The sequence below is a fragment of the Mytilus galloprovincialis genome, chromosome 7, assembly GCF_965363235.1.
Source record: "Mytilus galloprovincialis chromosome 7, xbMytGall1.hap1.1, whole genome shotgun sequence".
Lineage (NCBI taxonomy): Eukaryota > Metazoa > Mollusca > Bivalvia > Mytilida > Mytilidae > Mytilus > Mytilus galloprovincialis.
Genome location: NC_134844.1, coordinates 28,955,152 through 28,962,719, shown reverse-complemented (window position 1 = coordinate 28,962,719; position 7,568 = coordinate 28,955,152).

The following is a 7,568-nucleotide window of genomic DNA, read 5'->3' as shown; positions in this document are numbered from 1 at the left end:
ATTTGCTTTACTGAATTTGTTGTGCTTTGATACGTCCAGTATTTATGCTATGCATGATGTGCCTTCTGAGATCTTCTAACATTCTGTGTTATTTATATCTGTTTTATGTTTTGGGCTGATCATATAACATTTATGTCGGTTAAAAGCTTTACAGAGCTTGATATTTTGTACTTTTAGCACCATATTCGGCCTAGCAGATTGACGGTCACATTTTTTAGAAAAATACACAAAATCAACATAAAATTGTGTGGTCTTTCGTTTGGATTGTATGCTGAACGAATCAAGTCTTACTATAAGGTATTGATTCGACCATATGTTTTGGGAATAAGAGCGTTATATTTTGGGATATAAAAATAAAATATGTTTAATTTAATAAACAAATTAACTAGCTATTCTTTTCATACGTCCTATTTGGTCTTATAGATTTGCAGCCATTCTCAGAGGCGGATCTTTTTTGGGGGGGCAGGGGTCCCGGACCCCCCTCCCTTTCTTGGAAAAATTTGGTTGATCATATATACTGACATAGGTAATCACTGAAGCGTGACCGGAGCGGGTCCCCTCTTAGGCATTCAGTAGGCCCCACTCATCAAAATTGCTGGATCCGCCACTGATTCTACACTTGTTACCGGATTTTTAATAACATAAACAACACGATTGGTGCCACACGTAAAGCAGGATCTGCTTACCCTTCCGAAGCTTGAGCCTGAACGGGCTCGTGTTGCTTAGTCTATAGTTTTCTATGTTGTGTCTTCTGTACTATTATTTGTCTGTTTGTCTTTTTATTTTTAGCCATGGCTGCATGGCGTTGTCAGTATGTTTTCTACCTATGAGTTTCACTTTCCCTGTGGTATCTTTCGTCCCCTTTGTTAACTTCGAAAATTTATGTTAACTTTAACCCAATGCTCGTTTGACAATGTTTAAATATTTCTTTAGAAAGGAAAATCCAGAAAGGGGCTTCGGACCCACGAAAGTTAAAAAGTGTTATTTTCATTGACTCTAATGTGAAGCTTATAATTTTAGGCCAACATCTTTATCTGTCTTTTCTGAATATTTCTTTTGTTCCTGTCGTTAACCGGAGTTTTTTTTTCTGGGATGAAAATACACAGTTGTCTCCCGTACACCTTGATTTTGACTTTTGCAGGTATATTGTAGGATCAACGAATAGTTTTGAGTAAACTAGTAATCTCGAGCTCCCACCAAGAATAGTTTGTATGGTGGCCATTTTTTTTTGTAAGCTGGTTTTTAAAGTATAATAATTATATAAAGAAAAAAGAAAATCAACTAAATTCCACGCTTATTTCGTAATAGGAAAGCTGTGTATGCCAATTACTACTCTGTATATGATACTAAACCCTTACAGGATGGACTGCGCTTGATTTTTATATGATGAAGACAAAATCTTTCAAACAGTTTAGTTGAAGTCTGGAGCTGGCATGTCAGCTACTGCTAGTTGTCCTTTGTTAATCTGAGATTCATTGTCATTTTGCTAAGTTTCTTTTGTTACCTATTCTGACATTGGACTTGAACTTCTTTTAAACTGAGTTTTACTTTGGGTATTGATGTGTTTTTGATTATTCTACATTGTCTACATAGTTAGAGGTATTTAGGGGGTGTAGGTATTGACATCTGATTCTCTCAAAACATGTTTAAAATATGTTTCATTTATATGTTTCGGAGTTTAGTGTGACATCCATTTCCGCTGCAATGTGCTCGCTTTGTTGAAGACCCATTGGTGGCCTTAGTCTGTTTTCTGTTCTTTTGTCGGTTTGTTTTCTTTTTGATGCATTCAACAATCCCGTTCTTAAATTATTCGCCAGAATTATTTAACAAAATAAATAAAGAAGATAAGACTCCTTTATTTACTTGTAAATATATGAAGCAAGTTTGATATTCAGTTTGGACTAAGATCAATACTGTATTACATTTGCATTTTAAACAGCTATAGTATCAGCAAAATGTCAGAGTATTGCTCCGTTGCAATGCAGCATGTGAATATTATAGACATGCATATGCTTCGTATTTATATCTGAAAAAAAAATGTATATTTTGGATTGGTTTATTAAAACTGCAGGCCTACTATGTACCTTTATGATAAGGTAAAACTAATAAACTAATATGGTAAATAGAAATATAATAAAAACAGTTCATAATCAAATAAGTTACATTTTTAGGGTCACCCGAGCTTTGCAGATTAAATTATATATACCGACTTGCTAGGTCAAGAACTATAACATGGCACCCATTTCTTGGTGGTTTGTTGACATTAATTGTTACTTCACTCAGTTTTGAGTCGGGTTATATTTAATGAGGATCGGTTGGGCACTTAACTTTTCGACAAAAAAGATGATTCCTGCTTCCCAATTATAAATTTCTATTTTTAAGCTGCAAAATTCGGTGTTTATTTTTCCTAGATTATACGATATTCCAGCGCTTGCATTTCCTATTATATGATTTCATTGATAGAGAATGGCTGCTCACAAGAAAGCTATTAAAACAAGATATAATACACTTTTCAGATTACTCTTCATCAGGTTGTGATCAATCACCCATATGGGTCACTCTCACCCGTTCGAGGTATTATAGTCCAAATGGGATATTAATGTTCAGTGCAAAAATCTTTGTTTAATCAATTACAGTAACTTTTGGTTAGCAACTTTTCCAGAATATAAATAAACGGCTGTATTGATCCCTCTGCAAAAAAGCAGTGTGCAAGGAACTTATACAACCAAGTATTCAGAAAAATTGATTATCAATAGTTGTTGCCTTTTATGTGAAAGAACTTAATAATTTAGGTAAACTTTTGTTTAATATTGAAAATATTGTATTAATTATTTATCATATGAATTTATTTTCATTCTCCGCCATTCACAATTTGTTTTACATTCGTTTTTCTCTTTTAATAAAATAAAAGTAATAATAAACCTTTCAAATGTAGAGTTCATAAGATAAAACTATTCCCTGTGGAACACCCCCCCCCCCTTTTATTTTTTTGTGCTGTCTATTTTCAACCCTCGAATCATGCTTTCCAATCTAATTAAAATTAAAACCTTGCCAATCAGTTCATGTACCGGACTGGCTACTTTCTTTATTTAATTCGAAAATCTACAGTGCCGTTATACACATGCATGTTGTTTGCTTGGAGTATACGCCCGAGAAGCATCTGCATACATGTCATGATGATATGAAGCATCCAGATCTACTACCTTCTAAAATATAATTCTTATTACAAAGAGATAAAATCATAGCTATTCCAAATTTTTACAACCAAGTAATGTGTTACCCGAACCAGAAAAGTATTATTCATGTTTTTCATTGTTGTTAACTTTTGATAGGCTTTATGATTAAACCAAGATACTATATTCCTGCATCACGTGATTTTTACCACGTGGAGCTTACATTAGAATAAATACGGAATATGGAAAGTGAAACTACAATTCAAAACATGAAGTCCGAAGGCACAAATAAGAAAAAGAAGGTTTTTTGGGAAAGGGTGCCGAGGTAACTCTCTCTGTGTTCAAAATATACATGAAATATTTGCCACTGTCCCTTTTTTGTTCTATGAGTTCTAACCCTGTGTTTTCTATCTGTTACCTGCCAAGAAATCCTCGCTAAAAATTCCGGTCGACCACCTACGGCACCCATTAGTAGTTAAAGATTTGATTTCATGCAACAAATTATTGTATGACCTTCATGTACATGTACGTGTCGCTTAGAACACAGCCATATACCAAGTGCCCAATATTAATCATCCATGTAATTTGCTCTATGGGGTGTTTGCAGAATTTCAACGGAGACAATTTCTTGGCATGCTGATGCATTCAAAAAATTTGTAAAATTGTATATTCTATAAGCTGTATTGCTTCTAAATAAAGTATTATTATTATTATCATAGGTACTTGGGGACAGGACAAAATTGTTTTAGTCCTCCCCTTTTTCAAAATCCGTTATTTTATCGTTTTCTTTTAATTTCACTGGATTATTTTCGCGTTTTTCTGCATTATAAGAACATAAATATACTACAAATTACTTGTATTTGCTATTTACTATATATTTCAAGTAAACTATCCACAGCGGTCACTGATATATAATATCTATCCGAAAAAATAGGGGGGGATTTAATGTATATCTCATCTCAAGTATTATAACTGCCATTTCAGGATAATGGCTTCCAACCAGTTTATATATTTTTTTTATCTTAACTTATATAATGGTTGCAAAATTTGTTATGTCAGGGATATGATTTAATATAGTTATCCCTTATCTGAACGATGAGGAATATATACTCATTTTTATACAGCAATTAAAATCTCAATTAAAGAATTTCACTTTTGACTGCATTATTACAACTTATCTCTTTTATATAGAAAACCCTTTAAACACGATTCCTTTCGTATGATTTAAGGTGGTTACTATTATTATAACGTAAGTCATCAATTTACATTACGAGTTTCCGGCCATCTTTGCAATAAGCAGCACACCTTTTTTTTTTTTATTTCTGCTATATATATACTTGATGCACTGAACAATAATTTACAGATTACAGTTTATCGTTTGAATACTAATTTTTCTCATTTCGCAACAATTTACAGCAGAATATTCAACAGTGGTTGAATTAAAAAAAAATATTCTCGTTAGAGCCGACAAGACTTAACAAGAGGCTCCAATGAGCCTGTGTCGCACATGATATTTTATTTACAATTGATGCATGAAATAATGCAACCGTTATACTTTTGCTCTAGTTTCAGAGATACAAGTCAAAAACTGCATTTTCCCCCTATGTTCTATTTTTAGCCATGTCGGTCATGTTGGTTGGCAGGCAGGGTCATCGGACACTTTAAAAAAAAAACTGAATACCCCAATGCTTATTTATAGCCAAGTTTATTTAAATTTCTCTGAGTTGTTTCAGGAGAAGACTTTTGTAAAAGATTACAAACACTTACGAAAAATTGTATTTGACTTTAAAGAGCAATAACTCCTTATGAGGTCAATTAACCATTTTGATTATGTTCCCTTATTTGTAGATCTTACTTTTCTGAACATTATTGCTGCTTACAGTTTATCTCTATCTATAAAAATATTTAAATTACCAAAAACAAACGAAATTTCCTTAAAATTACTCATTCAGGGGCAGCAACCTAACAACAATTTGTCTGATTCGTCTGAAAATTTTAAAACAAATATATCTTAGCCTGATGAACATTTTTATCTATATCATGCAGCTGTTTTTGTTGTATTTGTTGCGCTATTTCCTGTCACTGATGTTGTACTATGGTGAGTGTCGCTAAACGGGATTGTTAATGTTGTACTTTCTCCTGTAGTCTCAGTTGTCCTTCTGTCTTCATTTAGGGACAAGATTGCCCTGGCTTCAATCAGTTCTCTCCTTTGTCGGTCCATTTCATCTTGCAAAGCCTGGTTTTGATGTCTTTGCTTTTCCACTTCTCTGAACATCGACTCCTCTTTATCTTTCATATGTCTCTTTTGTTCTTCTAGTTGTGTTTGAAGCGTGTTGATGACAGTTTGTAGGTCTTCACCAGCGGCTCCATCTTTTTCTATTGGTCTACTAGGAGAACCAAACCCGCCAGCTGCTCTTGAGCGCAGATCGTGGTCATGCTCAGTGGTTTTGTAATTTTCAGGTCTCGACATCGGGATTTTAGGGTCCTCCGCCAGTTATCATGCAGCTCTTTTGGGTCAATCAAGATTTTGTAATTAATGTTCAATAACGTTGGGGAATCTAGCTCTGTGCTGCTTGTAAAAGTGAGTCTCCACCAAAGTTGTCGATACCGACAGTTGACCACAGCGGTTATGGATGGGAATGGTTCACTGTAAAAATAGACACGAGACTAGAATGATATATAGAAATTAATACATGGCCTTTTCCATATCAGTCAAAAACTTTATAAAGAAGTAAAATTATGAATCAAATATACTATAATTGTCCAACAACAGCATCACTACCTCCATATATATGTATGGTAACATTTCCTATAGAGCCATTTTGAAACATTGAAAATTTGGAAGAGTTTTATGATCATTATTACTACATGTTTGTTGTTCACCCTCAGCTGCCACTATATGTAATGCTAAAATTGAAAGAAAAAATTGTTTGTCCAGAAAAAAAAATCCAGCATCACTACCTCCATATATATGTATGGTAACATTTCCTATAGAGCCATTTTGAAACATTGAAAATTTGGAAGAGTTTTATGATCATTATTACTACATGTTTGTTGTTCACCCTCAGCTGCCACTATATGTAATGCTAAAATTGAAAGAAAAAATTGTTTGTCCAGAAAAAAAAATCCATAGCCCCCCCCCCCCCCCCCCCCCCAGAAAATCAAATGGTTGCTGCCTAAACTGGGGACAAAAGTTCCCGTAAATTTTGACGTCGTCATAAAAAATATCTGACGTCACAATGGAAAAGTAAACAATCGATACCAGAAACACCGGAAGTAACTTGCACGAGAAGCACTGTTATGGGTTTTTGCACGAGACGCCCCTGATATGGGTTATCATAAATAGTTTTATCATATACTTAGCATTGATGTGATAGCTTTTGCATATGTGTAATGAGCGGAAGTACACCAGCCATAATTTCCCACCCGGCTGATAACCCATATCATGTGCATCTCGTGCACAAAACCCATAATAGTGCCTCTCGTGCAAGTTACTTCCGGTGTTTCCGGTATCGGTTGTTTACTTTTCCATTGTGACGTCAGATGTTTTTTATGGCGACGTCAAAATTTACGGGAACTTTTATGGGGATAGTTTAGTACTTGCTAACAAATGCCATTGACAATTATGAATCATGTTATAGTACAACAAACATGGATTAGTAATGATCATAAAACTTTTCCAAATTTTCAATGTTTCAAAATGCCTCTATAGGTACCATACATATATAAGGAGGTAGTGATGCTGTTGTTGGACAATTATAGCTATTTGATTCATAATTTATTTTCTTTATAAAGTTTTTGACCGTTTTAGTTATTGCATTTGTTTATTTGCCTTACATAAAACTATTGTCGGAAGTATATGATAAAGTGATTAATACATGGCCTTTTCCATATCAGCCTGGGTATCATCCCTCGACCCATATCAGCACCTCGACTCCGTCTCTGGCTGATATGGGGGTCTCGGGATGATACCCAGGCTGATATGGAAAAGGCCATGTATTAATCTCTATTTATTGTATAGCAATATAATATTTCCCACAGAACGTAACCAAAAGTTAGCGTGCAATAAATTCTATTATTGCATAGCAATATAATATTTCCCACAGAAAGTAACCAAAAGTTAGCGTGCAATAAATTATAATATTGCACTAGTGCAATAAATCATCAAAATTCATGACGTCATCAACGACAAAATCTTAGTTTAAACATATTTTTACTTTCAAATATTATATTGCTATACAATAAAAGGGTTATTGCATAATATTGGGGAATATTGTCCCTCGTAGAACATATATTGCACTCGCAAGCTCGTGCAATATAAAATTCTACTCGGGACAATATTCCCCAATATTCATGCAATAACCCTATAATATTGCACTATAGTGCAATAAATCT